Here is a 21,474-nt window from a genome sequence, read left to right as displayed (position 1 = left end):
AATTCCTTAACACATTTAAGCAAGATCCCCTTTGTTACTTAACTTCCTTTGAAAACACCTTCCTAAAAAATATTTTCAGGTTATTCTTCTTCAGTTCATTATGGAAAATATGGGCTTTGTTTTATTATTATTACATGGTATCATATATTAATTAAACATTAGCATTGAAATTTACTGTGAACACATTGGTTTTCTAAAAATAAAAATTATAGATAAAAAACACTACTAAATCCAGATAAGGACAAAGAAATAAGAAAACATCTCAAGATTAACAAGCTCCAAAAATAACATCAATTGAATGAAGAAATTGAATTTATGCTCATTTATTCATATTTTTCATAAACATTTACTGAGCACATACTATGTATGCCACTGCTTTAGGTTTAAGTTATGATGGAAAAATACAGAGGTCAACTGGTTTTTTAGTGTAAAACATTAAAAAAGAGAGAGAGAGAAAGATCTACAACACCCCTCTTGCACATCTGGCTGACAATGGTATCTTCTGGTCCTGGGGACTGACCACTGAGACCCTACAGGGTATCACTCAATGTCTAAAGTTAAGTCTATGACCATTTTCATGCACAGAGCTAGTGACCAAGGCTAACTGACACTATTTTTAAAAATCACTATAAATAGTATACAACCTGAATTGTTAAGATTAGTTATAGAGTTTTTCTTATAGATTTTCAAAGACAAGATCACAAATCATATTTTAGATATAAACTCCTCCATGAATTGCTATCACAAAACGGGCTTGAAATGGGACAGTAATCAAGTTCCCTCATAATTCACAAGGCCAAGATGCTTTTCAATTCTACTAACTTGGGTGTGAGTATAGGTTTGCATGCACATGTTAGATAAAAACAGGAAATAAAACAATTTTTCCTCACAACAGGTATTCAGCTAATTAAAGAAAACCAAATCATATGCATCACAAACTCTTCACCACATCCTAGACGTTACATTAAGATACTTTGAACATTCTTACAACTTTTTTCATATAACACATTTTGACCACACATTTCCTCTCCCTTAACTCCTAGACCCTCTCCACTTCCCTATCCTCCCAACTTGATGCTCTTTTTCTTCCTCTCTCTCTCTCTCTCTCTCTCTCTCCCTCCCTCCCTCCCTCCCTCCCTCCCCCTCTCTCCATCTCCCCCTCTCCCCCCCCCTCTCGGAAAACAAATGAAAATCAAAACAAAAAAATCCAGTAAGATGAAAAAAAGTCAAAACAAAACAAAAATTTCTTGGTTAGGAGTGGGGCTTTGTATCCACTTCCCCCTTTTAGTGCTGAGATTATGTCTGCCTTGAACCTGTGCAGGTTTTTGTGGGTGCTGGCACAGCCACTGAATAAGTTTCTATGTGCATTAGTCCTGCTGTATCTGGAAGACACTATTTCCCTGGAGCCATTCACCACCTCTGACTCTTACAATGCTTCTGCCTCCTCTTCTGAATAGATTCCTGAGCCTCGAGGGGAGGGACTGATGAAGACATCCCATTTATAGCTGAGGGCTCCAAAGTCTGTCTCTGCTCATTGTCCAGTTGTGGGTCTCTGTTAATTCCCATTCACTACAAGTAGTTTCTCTGATGAAGGTTGAGCCCTGATCTATGGGTATAGCAATACATCATTAGGAGTCATTGAATTGCTGTTTCTTTAGCAGAATATTAGTAATAGGTTTTCCCGTAGGCCTGTGACCTCTCTAGTCTCAGGCTCCTGGTCACTCTAGCATTGTCAGATGTGAATCTCACAGACTGGGCCTTAGAGCCGATCTAGAAGGAGTTGGTTACTCCCACAGCGTTTGTGCCACTATTGCGCCAATGCATCTTGAAGGTAGTTCACCACTGTAGGTCACAAGGCTTGTCGATAGAAGGCATTGATGATTACCTTTCTCCTCTGGTAGCATGCAAAGGACCTTCCAGAATGATGAATGCTAGTCAGTATGAGTGAAGTGAATGGTTTTCTCACTTAATTATTAAATCTCTGCCAAGTGGCCCTTATTCCTTTTTTATAAGGAACTGAGGTTTTGAGGTTTAGACATTTGTCCAAACAGAAATAACAAAGAAAGACATGCAAAAAGGACCACTGAATACTGAGTGACGGTCCTAGTTTGCTTTCTGTTTCTGTGATTAAACACTCTGATCAAAAGCAGCTTGGAGAGGAGACAGTTTATTTGACTTACACTACCAGGTCACAACACATCATTGAGTGAAGTCAAGGCAGGCACTGAAGCCGGAACACAGGCAGGCACCATGGAAGAATGTCGCTTGTTGGCTTACTAGTTCTCAGCCAGCATTATTATACAACCCAGAACCACCTGCCAAGGGATTGCACTGTCCACAGTGGTCCAAGCCCTTCCTGCATCACTGAGCAATGAAGAAAATGCCTCACAGACTTGCCCATGGGCCAACCTTATTGAGTCTGTTCTTCAGTTGAGGCTCTCTCTTCCCAGGTGACTCTAGATTTGTCAAGTAGACAGCTGACAGTGACCCAAATCAGACTCTTAATCATTGGACTACATGGCTTTGTTTCAGGGAGCTTCCTGTCTGCATCAGTGGTTAATGTCATTATCTTGAAAAAGATTTGTTAATGTAATACAACATTGTTCTCTAGTTTAATGTCATAACAATAAAAAAAAAAAAACACAAGTACTACATCAAGAAACAATATACTGCCTGTGAAAGCACAGGACAGCTCCTCACATCAAGTTCCAATCACAAAGAGTTTCTCCTCACTCCTGCCTATCCTTCCTCTGGAGGATTAATGCTTGCTAAAGCCTGTCTTTTTAGAGATTTACAGCACACTGACACTAACAAGAACACAAACAGATCCTCTCTTCCTGAGAAGAACCTGGTCCCAAGTTATGAGAGACAGTCACACCCAGAAGTGTGCTGCCAGAAGCACCAATACAGCCAGACACAAACCTCTGTTGCCAACACAGAAGCTGATCATGTGTGTCTTGTTTAGATACTATACACAGCACTGCTCACTGACCTGACCATGTGTGTCTTGTTCAGATACTATACACAGCACTGCTCACTGACCTGACCATGTGTGTCTTGTTCGGATGCCGTGGACAGCACTGCTCACTGACCGAAGTAAGTAAGTAAGTTGATGTTTGTAGCCCATCAACCAGAGGCATTGTTTAGGAACAATGGACAACTAAGGTAGCCCACCTGTCTAGAACCTACATACCTTCCTTTGAAAATCCCTATAAAACATTCTCCCTTGGGGCAAAGGGTAAGATGATCATTGGAAGACAAGAGCCTGCTATATTCCAATGGCCAGCTTGTTGTCAATAATGCTCTTTGGCAGTCACTCTGCCTCTGGATGCCTTGACTCCATCAGGTGGCAGTGGTTACACTTGTTTTTTAACTCTATTCTTATATCACAGTCAACAAAAAGACTCCTGTGACCTAAAAAGGTGACGAGACTCACACTACCAGTCAGCAAGGCTATCAATTCTGTGCAGTGGATACCTACTGGCTACCCACTAGTCCCATTCACTTCTGACCTGCCTGCCTAGAGTCAACAGCACACAGCATGAACGCTTTAGGTGCCATCTGCCCTAGCTTGTTTAGATGATGTTTCTAACATTATGGCTATCAACTAGAGTTCCCAAAACACCCTTGAGTTCTCAATTTGCTCAAGCAGCTCACATAAGCCAGGGGAACACTGATTTACACATGAAGGTTTATAAAATATATTACAGGGGGCTGAGGAGATAACTCAGAAAGCAAAGTGTCTGCTGCTCAAGAATGAACTCAGTTTGGATCCCCAGTACCCATAGAAAAGCTTGGTGTAGAGGTGAACCTGTGCAACCCCAGCTCTGGGGATGGAAGATGAGGGAAATAGGGAGATTTCTGGAGCTCACTGCCAGTCAGCCTTGCCCAACTGGAGAGTCACAGGTTAAATGATATAGAGTCTGTCACTGATTATTTTGTAAAGCATGATGATCTTGACCTCATGAGTACCCGAGGATAAGCACACCTGAATACACACATATACCACAGTCAGACAGACAGACAGTATGGACACAGATAAAATGATGCATCAGGTGAGGTGTGGGAGTCTCCTCCGTCCTTTGGGTTTTTATGGAGACTTAACATCAGCATGACTGCAGTAAGACATTTGATCAAAACATGATTAAACTGAAGGATGTGACCCAAAGCTAAGAGACTAGCTGGAGAGCCTCAGCAGAGTCAGCTTCACACAGCATTCACCCTGGCCTCTTGTGCAGTGTTCCACCTTACAGGGTACAGGGCAGGATGCCCTGGAGTGAGGGTCTTACCACTGTATGGCAGAGTAAGCCAGAGAAACTCCCCATAGTCAGATCTAAGGCAAAAAAAAAAAAAAAAATGGAAGACCAGAGTCTCTATTACCCATCTTGGACAAGAGAAATTCTAGCTCCTATTGCCTATATAAAAACCTAAACACAAATAACATATATGCATGTGTAACATGAATGTGTATCATATATGTCCTATGTCATAGTATCAAAAATGTGTTCAGATACTGTACAAAATGAGAAACTTAAGCTACCTTTTCAAATTTCTTTTCAGAGGCCATTTGGATTATTTTTAACTCTACTATATAGCATCCATTGAAACAATATCTATTAAGCAAAGTCCAAAACTGCAAATTTTCTGTTTTAAGCATAATTAAATATTCCTCAAGCTCTTATAACACTATACACTCATTAGCACAGTTATATACCCATATATTCAAACGTCTGCTCTATTACTAGAGCCAAATCATTCTTAGAGACCATTCTAAGACCCCATCTTTTCACCCACTCCACTTAACCTACCCCGACACAGTCACAAAAGGAAACTTCATGGAATCTCATGCTCTCCCTCTCCCTTTTTTCTCCTACTTTCCTCTTGCCAACATCACATGGTCAATTTTTCCCTCTTGCTACTGGGCCATTCCATAATCTTCTATTCCACTCTCCCTATTTTCTCATGTATTATCTTCTCTTAAACTTATTCCTGTCCAATGTACACTTCAACCCTCCAAGATGACCAATGACCATTGCTTAATCACACAGTCAAGTTTCAATCTTCAAGTTCGTGAATATAAGGCATTACCTGACAAGCTGGATCCTTCCCTCCTTGAAGCAGGATATCACTTATTTGACTCTTTGGACTTTATTCCTACTCTGCTCAACTTCTTTCTTGGTTTCCTGTGGCCAAAATCTTCCTTCATTCCTTACCTGTTCCTCTGTTTCTGGTCTTCCTGATTTGTTCAAGTCAGAAATAATTAAGACTGAGTTCTCAGAATTTTTTCTCCATCTACTCTCATTTTTCACTTTAAATATCTCATCTAGTCTTAAAACATTGAACCTTCTGACCAATAATGGCACTAATACTATTAAATATATCTAATAATGGGGCTGGGGAGGTGACTTAGCAGTTAAGAGCACTTGTTGCTCTTGCAAAAGACACAGGTTCTGTTTCCAGCACCCAAACTCTAGTTCCAGGGAATCCCGTTCCCCCTTCTGACCTCTGAGTGCTAATACTCACATTTAGTACACACAAAACTCAGGCACATACACACACACACACACACACACACACACACACACACACACACACACACACAAACCCTTTTGAACATATATTACTAATGCCCAAGTTTCTAGCCAGAACAGAATCCTCTCAGGTGAACTAGAGTTCATGGACTGCTTAAAACCACTACTAGACAACAGCTATCTCTACCTCACCCTACCCTATACCCTGACTTCCATTAACAGCCATCTTTACCTCACCCTACCCTACACCCTACACCCTGACTACCCTACACCCTGACTTCCATTAACAGACATCTCTACCTCACCCTATCTTAAACCCTGACTTCCATTAACAGCCATCTCTACCTCACCCTACCCTACACACAATGACTACCCTACACCCTGACTTCCATTAACAGCCATCTCTACCTCACCCTACCCTACACACTGACTACCCTACACACTGACTACCCTACACACTGACTTCCATTAACAGCCATCTCTCTTGCCCTACCCTACACACTGACTTCCATTAACAGCCATCTCTTGCCCTACCCTACACACTGACTTCTATCTTCCTTCAAATCAGTTTTCCTCTCTCAATACTCTTCTTCTCATAAAATGGCAGCTTTAGCTCACAGCTGTACATGTCAAAAACTCTGAAGTCATCTTTGATTTCTACCTGCATAATCTTTGAGCAAACCCTGTTGCCTCCAGCTTCCAGTTTGATCTAGAATCTGATTTAATCTCAGTATAACCGATTCCTATGAGGGCCTAATCCATACATTCTTTTCAAGGTAACGAGAGGTTCCCCTGGTCCTCCCTTACCTATTCACAGTCAGCTCTGAGGACATGGGTCAATTTGGACTCCTTCATCACCTAAGTTATATCACAGTTTGGTTTTACACCATCCATAATGCTACTCACATAAAAGCCTAACTCTGCAGTGTCCCACAAACCTATTTATGCTGCCTCTTGTTCATAAGCCCTCTGATGCTCACTGTTTCTACACTCCCTGAGCTTCGTCCATGATGGCTCCTTGCTGCTCTGAGAATACACAGCAGTGCATCCTCTCCAGAGCTCTGCCATGGAAAGTAATCCTGTGCCTGAGGACCAACATAGTTTGCTCCCTTATCTTCTGCAGATCTTGCCGAAGGATTATAATGTTCCAGCAGAGACCCACAGACATAGGCTCACAGTAGCAAGCTTCCTCAAAACGAGAGACTTGCATTTACTGTAAAGGCATTTGCTGCCAAACCACTCAACCTGAGTTCAATCAACCCCTGAGACCCACACTGGAGGAGGAAACACTCTCTGAAAATTGTCCTCTGACCTCTACACATGCACCATGCATGGCACATGTGCACCTCCCCATCCCCCCACACACACACACAAATAATAAATAAATGTAATTAAATATTTACAAAAGAAAGAAACCTGCAATGATAAGATCAAAGGAGTTACTCAAGGAAGAAAGGAAAATCCTGTCTTGTTTTCAGCAAGCTAGTTGAAGCCTCTAGAAGGTGAAGCTGACCTAGGCTAGCCGCCCTTGGCCATGCATCTTTCAAACAGTGAGAAAAAGAGAAAAAAAGCTTCATCTAGCAATTTGGCTTTCACTGGGCCTTTCTTACACCTCAGAGACATTCAGATGTGAACTTTCTACTTTGTTTCTACTGGGAACACTCAGATTTAATTCTATAGTTGTGTTCACAACAATTGCTTTTGTATATCTGCCATTGTGTCATTTTCTTTCTGACTCTAAAACACCATGGGGCAAAATTCAATCCACCCTCAGAATTTCTAAAAAACAATGGGACAGCAAAATCTGCAGCTACTCATTTCACTTTTACATATTTTAGATTTTTGAAAGCTAAGTTACTATTCCTGGCATGCTTAATTTTAAAATGTCTGTGTATCTAAATGCAAACATTTATAGAATAAATTTTAACTCACAGTGATGGCATTATGTATAGAAGCGATTGCTGCCTTCCTTCGAATGGTCTCAGCCCCACCCAAAGCACATGCACACACACCACTACTGCCTCTTTAAGCAGTCTTTATCTTGGCCATATCCGATTAAGATGCAGATACTTAAGATATAACCGTAAAAGTTTGGGACAAAAGAATCAAAAATTGGTCATTTAAAACCAAGTCCTTGCTTCCCAATCAGCCTATGTAGAGGCTTAGAAAATACATCACATGGGCAGGTGGTCCTAATACATTTCAATCTGTCATAAACATAATTTAAATCCAGGTCTCTTTCACAAAGCATTTAGACAGTCTTTTCTGTGTGATAGCTAATTTTAAGTGTCCACTTGACACAGGCCAGAATCACCTAGGAAACACAGTTATAAGGAGGAATTATAAAGATCATTTTAGCCCTTGGGCGTGTCCCTAGGAAGAGTGTCTTGATTGTTAATTGAGGTGGAAAGACCCACCAGGAATGTGGGCAGCAACATAGGCTGTGCTCTGAGCTGCCGAGGAGTGAAAGCCCAGCTGAGGAGCAAGCAACCATGTGTTTATTCTCTCTGCTCTTGACTGTGGGTGTAATACTTCAAGTTCCTGCCTTGACTTCTATGAAATAATGAACTATCATCTAAATTAGTAGCCAAATAAACCCTTTCTTCCTGAAGTTGCTTTTGGTCAGGGTGTCTCATCGCAGCAACAGAAATAAGGTAGAGACGAGTTTATGTGCCTGTCTATGTAACTGAAGGAAAGGACTCAACAATAAAATAAAGACAGAGGCACCAGGCTTGCATCCTGCCTTTGCTTGAAGAACAAGTAGAAATACCATGAGGGTTATTGATATGTTTTGCCTGTGTTTCAAATATAACTCATTTACAGGAGCTCTGGATACAAAATATACTGATTTTCAGAAAGGCTGAAAGAGAAAAGAAAACACTTTTTAGGTGGTAATATTAGATGATAAATTTTCATTATTCAAGGGTAAGGGATTGTTCCAAAATGGAAATAGGAAGAGATGAAGACAAAACCAGAAGGCTTAAGCACATCACAGGTCTAATCGTAATAAGGTTTAGGAAATATAAAACTTTTAAAAGAAGGTACATGTATACGTGAGTGTAGGGGAGGAAGTGTGTATGTGTGCATGTGTTGTGTGTACATGGTATGATTAAGTGTACTGTAATTGAATGCTATTTTTCAAATCTTATAGTCAGATACTGTTAGATACTTATTTAATAAGTCAGTATGGTCCAAATATTAGGGGGACACTACAGAAGAAAGAAGTGGGATCCCAGAAACTTCAAGTTAACTTTTAAATTTACCTTGTAGAGTTTTCAATAATAGAGACAAAATACAGACCAAAAAAACAAGGGAAACGTGATTATAATAGATAAACAGATAGACAGGCAGAAAGATAGATAGATAGATAGATAGATAGATAGATAGATAGATAGATAGATAGATAAATGCCAGCTGACAGCCTTAGCCCTAAGGCTGCCACCTGAGAGAAGCCAGGGAGATAAGACAGAACTCTAAAGAGGCAATCCCAGCAACCACAGCTGCAGGGGATCAGGGCACAAGGCAAGAAGTGTTCTCAGTGGAGTTCTATAAAAACAGGGTTTTACCAATTCTACAAGGAGGGAATCCACCTAAATGAGAGAGTCCCACCCACAGCTCTGAACCGGGCTGTGCTGAGTGGGCCCACAGTTAAACATCAGCCTCTTCCATGGGAGCAGGGCCACCCACAGAGGAACAGACTGAAAGTGGCTGGCACACAGGGGAGCTGAGATGCTGTTTACAAAGCAGATTCACAAAAGAATATTGAAGGACTTCATGACTCATGGCTCTGAAAAAGGCAAACATTACCTGTTTAGTTCTACTCACTTATCTCAGTGAGGAGAAAAAAAAAAAAGACTGTGACATCCACAATTCAAAAGGCTTTAAGGCCTATTTGTTCTCTCTCTATGATGACCCAGCAGGTAGAACTCCACCACCATCTTCCCATAACCTAGCGTAAAGACAGGCACATTCAGAGAGAAAGGCAGACGATAAGATTCCACTCAGTGATGTTTGCTGACATTTTTTTCAGGGTATATAGAAGACGATCTCACCCAGATGGAAAGAACCTAGTGGATTATTCACTAGATTAAAAAAGCTCTGCCTTCCAAGTCTCCACAGCCTCAGGAACATCTCAGAGACAATGCTGTTCACAGATGCAAACTTTAAAAAACTTCAAAGGAGCTGGAGAGAGGCTCTGCAGTTAAAAGTATGTACTGCTCCTGAAGAGGACCCAAGTTCAGTTCCCAGCACTCACATCAGTGGTTCAAAACCAACTACCTGTAACTCCAGCTCCAAGGAGTTTGATATCCTCTTCTGGCCTCCTGGGCACCTGCACACATGTAGCATATGCATACACATTTTTCTTTAAAGTTTAAAATTAGCCAGGCGGTGGTGGCACACACCTTTAATCTCAACACTGGGGAGGCAGAGGCAGGCAGATCTATGTGAGTTCTAGGCCAGCCTGGTCTACAAAGAGAGTTCTAGGACAGCCAGGGCTCCACAGAGAGACCCTGTCTCAAAAAAACCAAAAGAAAAAAAAGAAGGAAAGAAAAGTTCTTAAATTCTTAAATGCAAAGACAAGTCCTATTTATAAATCTAACAGGAATTACTTAAGGTTTTTATTCTTTGGCACTGTTGGTATAATATAAGCTCCCCTATTACAACCTCAAACTATTTTAGTCTAGTCCCTCACCAACTCCTTTTTGGAACTGTTCTTCTGTATTTGGCCACACTGTCAATATATGACCATCAGTCTTCCTTTTAATAGCCAAGGGACCTCACTCATACACTCCAAAGTTAAAATGATGTGGGTCACTGTACACAATACCTGATGGTTCTGGACACACTAACAGCAATGCCAGAGGGAACATGCCTAAAGCCCAAAAGGAAATGATGTTTGGAGGGCAACACATTCAGACAGCAATTCCAAAACAAGCTCCTTGTGCTACAGCGATTCCAGCCAGTTCCTCTTAGGGAATCCAACCTTCCTTTCCAGCCACCAGATAGGTCAGGAGGAACATTTGGAGGTCCTCAGACCAAGCTGTGCTCCTCAGCAGAACGAAGTGATTACAGATGATGAGCATCGTCTCTCAGCTCCACAAAAGAACCTGAAAAACTGAGTCGAAAGTGTATGTGGGGGATGGGGGGTGACTTACACCCACCTTGAAAAATTAACCAAGAGGACAGCTGGAAATCTACACCGAGGCTGACTATGACCAGCTAGAGTCACTGGCATCAATGCAAAGTGGCATCCACAGCTCATTACGATCCTAAATCACACAGCTGTGGACGGAGATTCCCATGTGGCACATGACACTGTGCCTGTTGTTATGAAGCACAATTCCCTCCAACAACAAGCGGGGAGCCTCGTGAAACGAGGAAGGAAACAAACTTCATGGATCTGGGAAAGCTGAGACTTCCAAGCTCCACAAAGCCCTCTTCCCGAGGTTATGAAAGCAGCAGAGCTGCTGGGGAGGAGGCTGGGAGAAGAGGCTCTCGGACCTGCCAAGCGGCCAGCAAATCCTGTAGAGAAGGGCCAGTTGCAGCTTTTGTGAACTATCACCCATGCTGACATGAACTCTCTGGTGATATAACTGCATAAGAGTTGTCTATGCTCCTGTAAGTAACCCCTAACGTATACTCCTGAAACTAACACCAAAAAACTCCTTGGTTCACTAGGTTGGATTTTGGCTGAACGGCTATTTTTGTCTGTCATGAGTTCTCTATCTGGGATGAGTAGGTGTGTGTGTATGTCCTTTCTCCCCGGAAAAGTCTCACATAACACCCATACTAAGCAAATGAATCAAAAAGCACTAATCCTTCGTAGAGAGCCCTACTCATCTGCTAAACTTTCTGCCCTTCTGGCTTCCTCCTTTGGAAGTGTATGCTGTTTTCCTAATAAACTGTCTCAGGCTTCTGCTGCAATTGTGTCTCTGCTCTGTTCCCTCCCTATTCTGGGACAAGGGTACCTGGAGCCCCTCTGAAGCCTGGTATCAGCTAATGGATTAGAACATCCATCCCTTCAGGGGACATAGAAAGATAGATCAGTGCTTACTGCTCTGGCAGTAACTCACAAACACCTGTAACTCCAGTTTCCAGGGGATCTGATGCTTCTGGTCTCAGAGGACACCCATACTCACATGTATACACCCACATCAAGACACATCACACACACAGAAACACACACACACACACACACACACACACTTTAAAAATAAACTAAAATTAAATAACCTTCAAATCAGACTCACTCACTGCTTGTTATTCAACATAGCATTTCCCATTAATGTGCTGAATTGAAAAACTTAACAAAATAAATACAGTAAGAGATTCTAACAACAGATAAAAATACAAACTTGAACCAAACATTAATTAGGTAAGGTGTTAGGCTTTGCTTTGTTTTCCAATAGATTTATATACACCTCCACTTCTAAGCCAAGATAACTAAGCATTACAATAGGAATTTCCATGAGTGGAATAATCTGCTTGATGTCTGACTTCTTTAGAACAAAGCTAGACACAAACATGGTGTGTATATCATTCTAATCCTCCATAACTGTGAGTTCTTACAAAACCACGATGGTTTCATCAAATCACAAAGTTGTTGAAATAGTCATTTCTTGAAAAGAGAAATCATCATGATAAAACATAAAAACTGATTATACGATCAGCTCCTGCCTTTCCAGCTCAGCACACAGACAGCTAAATGGAAGCAGCATGAAGGATTAAAGGGCTTCAGGTTCCCCAAACCTGGACAAAAGCAAGAGGCCTGCTTGCCATCTTCTTCAGCGCATTCCCAGTGGAAACTTCCCTGGCTGTGCTCTGGGCACTTTGCCCTTACTTCTGACTGCCAACATGGCTGCGCACGACTTCCTTCAAAGCAGCTCCCTCTCACACACACACCAAAGTCCAATCGGAGTCCTTATGTTACCAGCTGTACTTAAAGCTCCTAGTTCTAGAGGTAAGCTAAATTCAAACACTGAATCAGAGTAGTTCAATGGCTCAATTACAGTTTCCCATCTCCTCCATTCTTAGACTTATTTACACAATGACTACTCAACAATTAAGATTCAACTCAGCTACAGTTTGGCCTCCATTCACGGGACTTACCATCCTGGAGTAGACTGTTAGAACTACTAAGTAACGTTCTGAAAGAAGACATTTTTTTTTTCATTTGATGCTGAGCCTGCTTTGTTTCTGCAACTTGGCTATTAACATTAAAGTGGTATTCCCAGCAACTCCCTTACAAGAGCCGTTCACGCTCATGGTGTCCTTTAAAGCCGCAGTATTATACTGGTTTTGTATTAAGTTGGTAAAGAGACATACTTTATTTTTTAAATATCCAATGGTAACAATCTTTAAAGCTTGTCTAACCAGACACAATGCTGCGCCCTCATTTCCTGGATGCACTCTGGGACTGCTGGGACCTGCCTTCACAGCTCTCTACTAAGTACATATTTAGGTCCCTGCATGGCCAACAGGCTCCCTCTCCTACTTCACATTTAGATGATAGATTGAACCCAAATACACACATTTATTAAATATACAATTTATTCTGGGCTGAAAGATACTTTTCTTCAAGATTTTGAGGGCATACTTAAGTATTTGTGGCACGTTGAATTACTATGCCTGCAGGTTCCATCCTTTGTATCGCCTCTGTCTCTGCCCTAAGACTAAGAACCCTGGAGGACCTTGAAAAGTCGAGTCTACTTCTTGGGTGTTCTCAGCTTCCATGGTAATGTAGCTCAGTAGTCACTGCTTGACTTCATTGTGCTACACACTGTTTTGTTCTGTTTTCCCTTGGATTTTTCAGACAGATCCACTACATAGCCCAGGCTGGCCTCTATTTTCTGGAATTTCAGATGTGCACCATCATGCCTGACTCACTATCCTGCATTACCCTGAGGGCTCAGTCAGAATGGAAGTATACCCATATCTGCTGAGGAATGTCTTGATATTGTTTATTTCTTTTCTTTTATCTTATATTTTCTGTTCTCTCTAAAAGTTTGACAACTCAGTGTCAGTGTTATATGTGGATGACTTCCTACTCTTACTTTTTCCCTTTTCTATTATCTAGTTTATCTGTTTATTCTAACCTTCCTGGAAATGTCTTCCACTTGGCTTTCTTCTATTTTAATATTTAATATGTGGTCACACTTTTAATTCCCTCTCTGGTCTGCTGTCTTCTGACTATCTGTTGCTACTGCCTGTCTGCTCGCCTTGCTGGAAAGGCATCCCCCAGCATGCATGGTTTTCCATTCCCATTCTGCTTAATAAAAAACAGCTGAATGACTTCACTCTCAGGTAACTGGGCAAGGCCAGTTACATTATGCAGAGAGTTGGGAAACTATTAATATGGGTGGTCCTTCCTCTTTCCACTCAGTTTCTTGAGATAGAAATAGACTTCACAGACAGGTTAACAGAGATGCACAAAGACATCAATAATGAAAAGGCACAATAGCGGAAAAGTACACAAAACTATCAGAACCATGGCTGTCCATAATTCTGAACATGTTAACAGCCAACATATGATTGAAATCCCACTCTTGTTTAATTTTATTATTTTTGCTTCATTTGAGTAGCCATAAGTACTAGATCTATAAATAAAAGAATATTAAGGACAGTTTCAACAAAGCTATATAGAATCCTAAGCACAAGATAAGACCCATGAAGGTAGTCCCCAGAAACTCCCTTAAAATCCCAGATTCAAGAATAGGGGGCAAGAAAATCAGGATTCAAGATAACCCTGACAGCAAGTACAAGACCAGGCTGTGATAAATGAGACCCTGTGTGTGATTCAAACACCTCGTGCTACAATGTATATTGCAGAAAATGATTTGAAATTGGAATTAGTTAGCTCAAAAGTGCCCTTTACAGTGCTTACCCCAGGGCCCAGGAGGCGGCTCAGTGGGCAAAGGTACTTCTGCCAAGCCTGACAACCTTCGTGCCACACCCAAAACTCCTACAGTGGAAGGGCAGGTTGTCCTCTGACCTCTATATATGTTCCACACACCCAGAACACATACACACACATCAACAGCAAGGTCCTGTCTCAAAACACTTTTTAAAAATCCATTATGCAGCTGTAAGAGAAAAAAGTTAATCTAGTAATTAAAGTTGTTATAACATCTGCATAATTATACTTATAATTAATTTGCTGCTTACTTTTAGCCATAAAAAGTGCCAGATAATCATGCAGCAATGATAGACTCATAAAAATTACTGTCATCAGTGTCCAATATAACTAATAATTATTAAAAATTGAGATACCTTTTACCTACATAATTAGAAAAACATACTTCAGTGCTTAGAGCTAATAAAAGCAATTGTCATGAAATGTGAACTGGAAAAAAACAGTTTTGAAAAGCAAAATGTTGTCCAACAGTGGTGGTGCATGCATTTAATCCCAGCAGTAAGAAGGCAGGCAGTCAGATCTCTGTGAGCTGATATAAAGAGAAAGCCTGGCTTAAAAAAAAAAAAAAAAAAAAAAAAGGCCTGCATATGTGCAGGCATCTATCAAGCATTTTAACTATGTTTACACTTTTTGACCTCGATTCTCACTCCCAGGCAAGTACTCTTAAGAAAATACACATTTGATCCATAAAGATATTCTCTAGTTCAGCATGTGAAGGGGCTTTCGATCACATCTAACAGACTAAGTCCTGTCTCCAGAACCCACAGCATGTGAAGGGGCTTTCGATCACATCTAACAGACTAAGTCCTGTCTCCAGAACCCACAGCATGTGAAGGGGCTTTCGATCATATCTAACAGACTAAGTCCTGTCTCCAGAACCCACAGCATGTGAAGGGGCTTTCGATCACATCTAACAGACTAAGTCCTGTCTCCAGAACCCACAGCATGTGAAGGGGCTTTCGATCACATCTAACAGACTAAGTCCTGTCTCCAGAACCCACAGCATGTGAAGGGGCTTTCGATCATATCTAACAGACTAAGTCCTGTCTCCAGAACCCACAGCATGTGAAGGGGCTTTCGATCACATCTAACAGACTAAGTCCTGTCTCCAGAACCCACAGCATGTGAAGGGGCTTTCGATCACATCTAACAGACTAAGTCCTGTCTCCAGAACCCACAGCATGTGAAGGGGCTTTCGATCACATCTAACAGACTAAGTCCTGTCTCCAGAACCCACAGCATGTGAAGGGGCTTTCGATCACATCTAACAGACTAAGTCCTGTCTCCAGAACCCACAGCATGTGAAGGGGCTTTCGATCACATCTAACAGACTAAGTCCTGTCTCCAGAACCCACAGCATGTGAAGGGGCTTTCGATCACATCTAACAGACTAAGTCCTGTCTCCAGAACCCACAGCATGTGAAGGGGCTTTCGATCATATCTAACAGACTAAGTCCTGTCTCCAGAACCCACAGCATGTGAAGGGGCTTTCGATCACATCTAACAGACTAAGTCCTGTCTCCAGAACCCACAGCATGTGAAGGGGCTTTCGATCATATCTAACAGACTAAGTCCTGTCTCCAGAACCCACAGCATGTGAAGGGGCTTTCGATCACATCTAACAGACTAAGTCCTGTCTCCAGAACCCACAGCATGTGAAGGGGCTTTCGATCACATCTAACAGACTAAGTCCTGTCTCCAGAACCCACAGCATGTGAAGGGGCTTTCGATCACATCTAACAGACTAAGTCCTGTCTCCAGAACCCACAGCATGTGAAGGGGCTTTCGATCACATCTAACAGACTAAGTCCTGTCTCCAGAACCCACAGCATGGAAGACAAGAACCAGCTCCAGCAAGCTGACCTCTGACCTCCACATGCACAGGAAGACAAGGGTACGTACACACCAAATGCAATGAAACATTCTTGAATATACTTTCTGAAGTGGTTAGTAAGGAAAGGAGGCAGAAAGAAGACAGAGGAGGAGGAGAGGGGAGGAGAAGGAAAGGTAGAGGCCAAGACAAAGCCAAAGAGGAAAAGAAGTAAGTTACATGCTGTTTAACAACCAAGTATACATGAATAAATCATAGCCCCATGCCAGGCATGATGGTGCTCGCCTTTAATCCCAGCACTCAGGAGTCAGAAGCAAGTGGATCTCTGTGAGTTCCAATCCAGCCTGGTCTACACAGGGAGATCCAGGCCAGCTAGGGCTACATAGTGAGGCCCTGTCTCAAAAGACAAAAAGAAAAACAAACAAACAAAAACCTACAGTACCAAGTAATTCAGATTTGAGGAATCAAAAATAAAAGTTACATTACTAAGTGCCTCTCTGAAAAGCCAGGATATAGGGTGGGCAGCACCTATACAAAACTCTTTGAGGGAAAAATGGCCACCACCTGTCTCAGCCATTCAACTATGTGTTTTTTCAAGTTAACATGTTCAAAATTAGGCTGCATTTAACAGCTAGTTGGCAGTGATTCTTTTTTCTAAAGCACATTACCGTGTACTGAGTATTGACTGTGTGTAGACTCAGTGGAATGTGGTAGTGGCCTAAGGAGACCAGCCCAGATTTGAAAGGCACAACACACTTAGCAGATGGGGACCTGAAGGAGTAACTGAGAAAGTAAGCTGGAGACTCCTTAGCATCTTCCTTTACTTTACTGCTGTGCCTGCTTGTAAAGTACAGAATAGCATTATCATTTTTAGCTAAGGTTAGGTTGCATATGAAGAACAGCGCATAATATCACATTGTCCCTTTTTGGTTAAGGTGTCATTCTGCATCCCAAGGTGGCCTGAACCCACAATCTTCCTGTCTCAGTGTCCTGAGTGCTAGGATTATAGTTTTGTATCACCATACCCAGCCCTGAATTTTTGTTTGTTTAATTGCTAGCATCTATATGTGTGTTTAGGGAAAGGGTGTGGAAAGGTCAGAGGAAACTTGCCCAGTCAGTAGCTGATTCCTTCTGCAGTGTGGGTCCTGGATATTGAACTCAAGCCTTCAGGCTTGTCAGCAAGCCCCTTTCACCCACTGAGCCATCTCACCGAGTCTTTTTAAAAAGTCATGTAATAGCATGCTTATATCTCTTTCTTCTGAAGTCCACACCCTCCCCTGCCTTAACCAGTATAAGTTATCCCAGGTACCTCAGAGTGAGCTCAGAGCCACTTCAGTTCAAAAGGCTTCCACTGACAAAAATCATTCCTCAGCCGTTTCCGGCATCTGTTTTCTCCAAGCTTCTCCCCAGCTAGCCTAATCTCTCAGCAACACCCTTTCTCATCCTTGTTCCTTCTCGATGGCACATAGACACCCAGCAGAGCCCAGAAGATGTTGCTACCATTGCTTAGCCAGATTCCTCCCACTACATGGATGTACCCTGGCCTCGGGGAGATCTGAACCTGCACACATTCTCAAGCCAAGGACACAACAACCTCCCCACAAGTGCCACATGCTCCAGTGGGTATAGAGTAAGCCACACACAGTGAGAGAAACAATACTGGCAGAGCAACACATGCTACCTCCTGTATGTTTATGCCAGAACGTGTGGACCTAACTCATCTTTTCTTATATATATTTTAGCCAATATATTCCCAAAAGAAAATGGCTAAGTAACTAATACTATTATTTTAATATACCATTTTCTTGTATATAATCTGAAACTAGGAGTTTCCTAAAGTCTGTTATAAAATTGTCTTGTATTTCTACTAACATAGTTTGTGATTATGAAATAATGGCCTCCCTTGCTGAAAAGACTTTTGAGACTGCTATTAAAGGTAGTATTTTATCTAGTAAAACAGACATTGAAACTAACAAGTAAAAAGTAATGCCTATTTACTAAATAGTATACATGTAATTTTCATGAAAATCTTCAAGTAGCCTTAGGTAATATAGCAAAGAAGTTGGGGGGGAAATCACATTTTTTTTTTCATAATTGTCCTTTACCAATGAATCTGACTTGGAGGTAAAGAAAAAAGATCTGGTCAAAAAAATAGACATTTCTCAGTTGAGACGATAGTGGATGGGGATACACTGTATCAAAGTGTGAGGACATATATGCATGAGATTGCCATAATGAAACTTGGTGATACGTATGCAGACCTGAATGAAACAAGGGCGAAGAGACAGACAAACAGACAGGAAATTTTCCACTGCCAAGAGAGTAAATGTCTACATTACAAATTCTCCCAGCTTATAATCTCTGAAAGCGTCTTATGAAGGCATGGCAGCAAATACCTGTGTCTCAGTTACTCTGGAGGCTGAGGCAGGTGGACCTCTGAAACCTTTACATATTTTTAAATTATTATTTTAAATAACACATGTACATGTATGTCAGCATCCGCCAAAGTAATTCCTAGCAAATTCCACTGAAATTTCAACTGATCTTTTTTTTTTTTTTAAACATAAAAGCTCCAAAATTTATGCAGAAATGTAAGGTCAACAATAGCCAAGATGTTCTTACAGAATAACTGGATGTATTGTAAAGTATTAATAATAAGACAGTGTGCTGGTGATGTATGGACAGACCAACACAACAGAATTCACACACAGAGAGTGTCTAACTGCTTGACAACAAAAGCAGGCAGTACATAATAAAGAATAAAGATAAACTTGCCATCAAATGCTGCCAAGAAAATTGGATATGTGTTAGGTAGAAAGACAACAAATTTGAGCCCCAAGTCATATAACTGCACCTAGCATTTATACTGATGGCTTATAAGCCCTACATGTAAGAAAAAAGACAATTAAATCCTCCATAAATCCATACAGAACATTATCTTTATGATTTCAAACTGGAGAGATTAAAATAGTACCTAAAACAACATTATCCACAAAGAGAAAAATAATTCACAGTAGCTTTTGGATGTATGTTTCCAGGAGCAAATTGAGCTGTTCATACACTTGCTAGTCACGTGTGTGTGTTCTTCTGAGAAGTGTCTGTCTGGACCATCTTATCTGGTTATTAGCCATTTTATTTGACTTTTCACTGTTGGCTATTAACCCCTTGTGAGAAATAGCCAGCCAGTGTTTCCTTCATTCTCTAGGCTCTCTTTACTCAAGTGGTTGATTCCTGCACTGAGCAAAAGCTGCTTGGTTTGATGGTATTTAATTGGTCTAGTCTTTACTTTCCTGCCTGTGCTGTAGGAGAGTTCTGTCCAAAATAAGTTTTGCTTATAACAATGTCTGAAGGGTCTCTCCTGTTTTCTTGTAATAGTTCATTACCTCACTGTATTTTTTTTTTTACTGTGTGACTACAGTAAAAATTAAATAATAAAATAAAATAACAAACACTGATGTGATGATTTGGAAAAAAAAAAAAAAAACTCCAAGTTTCCATATGATTACAGTGTTCCAGAACTGGGTACAGGTTTATACTCAAAGGAAACCCTAACACCATCCACATTTATTGATGCCGCAGTCACAATAGCCAAGCTAAACAGCCATCCTAGGTGCCCATCAGTGGATTAACTGATGGGAAATGAGCATGGAGCTTTATTCATCCATAAAGAAAAATGAAACATGTTATCTTCCAGAAAATATGTGTAACTGGAGATTCTCATAGTGAATAAAATAAGCCAATTTCACAAATACAAGCATAACATGTCTTCTTTCATACATGGCATCTGGAGAAAGGAAAGGCGTGTGGCAGGAGAAAGACATGTGAGATGGGTGATGGGGGAAAGTGATCGAAGAGCATTATATACCTGCATGGAAACGTCATCAAGAAGCACCTTTCTTTGCTCAGTTAATGTATCTTTTTTTTTTTAAAGTGGTACATTAACACAATGGGGTAGTACACAACTTGGAAAGAAAAGGAAATCCTGTCACTATGGCCATGTGGGCATGTGTAGTGAGATGAGTTGACTACAGAGACATTGATCATGTATGTTCTCACTCATCTGTCAACAGAAATGACCACATAGGAGTAAAGAACAAATTCGTAATCCCTAGAGGTTAGGAGGATGGGAAGGAATGAGAGATGAACAGGGATCCAAAAACGGTTAAAAAGGAGGCACCACTTCTAACAATTCCACAGGACAGTAGGATAACTAGACTACAAGGACTATACACTTCAAAATAACTGGGGAATCTAAGGTTCCCAACACATAGAAATAATTACATCTAAGAAGGCGGAATGCTAACTACATCTGTGCACGTGCTTTATTAAATCATCATACCATCCTCTCAAGAATTAAAAATGTATGCCAATTTATGAAAGAAAAGGAGGGAAGGAGAGAAAAAGAAAGGAAATTGAGAGCAGGGTGTGTACTCATGCCTCTAATCCCAGCACACAGCAAGAGGACTGTGTGCTTGAAACCGTCAATCTGGACTATACAGGAAAATTCTGTCCCAGAAACCGAAAATAGAAAAAAGAAAAAAAAAGATGGGGGGGGGAGAATATATTAAACTGACAAATTTGGAGCTGTGTTCTTAATTATACACTGCTTTCCCCACTGGAATGCACCTCAGGAGAAATGCCTGCCTCACTTACACTTTACTTACTGACAAAACTTCTTTGATATGAGAAAGCTCGATGCTGCTTTGTGCTTGAAACCATTAGTGGGGAAAACTCCCATATGAACCAATGCAACTTGCACATTATGCTGGATACATTCCCATGTCTATGTGAAATACACAGACTGTATTTATTTACAACGATCTCTGTTCCTGAGTCAAAGAGACTCACATAGACTTGGCACCCAATAAAATATCCAGTGAATGAATGGCTGAATGAGAAAGGAAATTTACCAATAATTCATGAAAAAGAGAGTACACAAAATAAGCCTATAAAGTTGAAACAAGTGAAAGGTTGTCCCACTGCACCGGGCCTTCCTCTGCTAACTGCAGGGATTACAGGGAAGCAAGTGACTTCCTGATGGCAGGTAGCAGAGCTGGGGCAGCAGCAGCCACCATTGCCAGCGGGCATGTACTCTACTCCTTTGCTCTGCTCTCCTTTTTCCTTTTCTCAAATACAAGTTTCCCTTTTCCTCTGCTCTGCTCCACTTGGCTGCCATAAATGGTCTGTTCAGTTTTTGC

General features: G+C 41.2%; 1 protein-coding gene across 15 annotated transcripts in view; it reads right to left on the bottom strand.

Annotated features, from left to right (window-relative positions):
• Myo6 (myosin VI) overlaps window positions 1-21,474 on the bottom strand; it is a 147,091-nt gene that overhangs the window by 91,052 nt on the left and 34,565 nt on the right. The window contains exon 1 of one of the 15 annotated variants that reach the window (XM_036193216.1): window positions 12,642-12,661. The exons of 13 other annotated variants lie outside the window; for them this stretch is intronic. The gene's annotated coding sequence lies outside the window, so the exon portion shown is untranslated. Of the gene's footprint in view, window positions 1-12,281; window positions 12,339-12,641; window positions 12,662-21,474 lie in introns of those variants that run through there. One more of the 15 variants, XM_036193215.1, reaches the window with a different exon arrangement.

The sequence above is a fragment of the Onychomys torridus genome, chromosome 7, assembly GCF_903995425.1.
Source record: "Onychomys torridus chromosome 7, mOncTor1.1, whole genome shotgun sequence".
NCBI lineage: Eukaryota > Metazoa > Chordata > Mammalia > Rodentia > Cricetidae > Onychomys > Onychomys torridus.
This window is presented reverse-complemented; position numbering and strand designations above follow the sequence as displayed.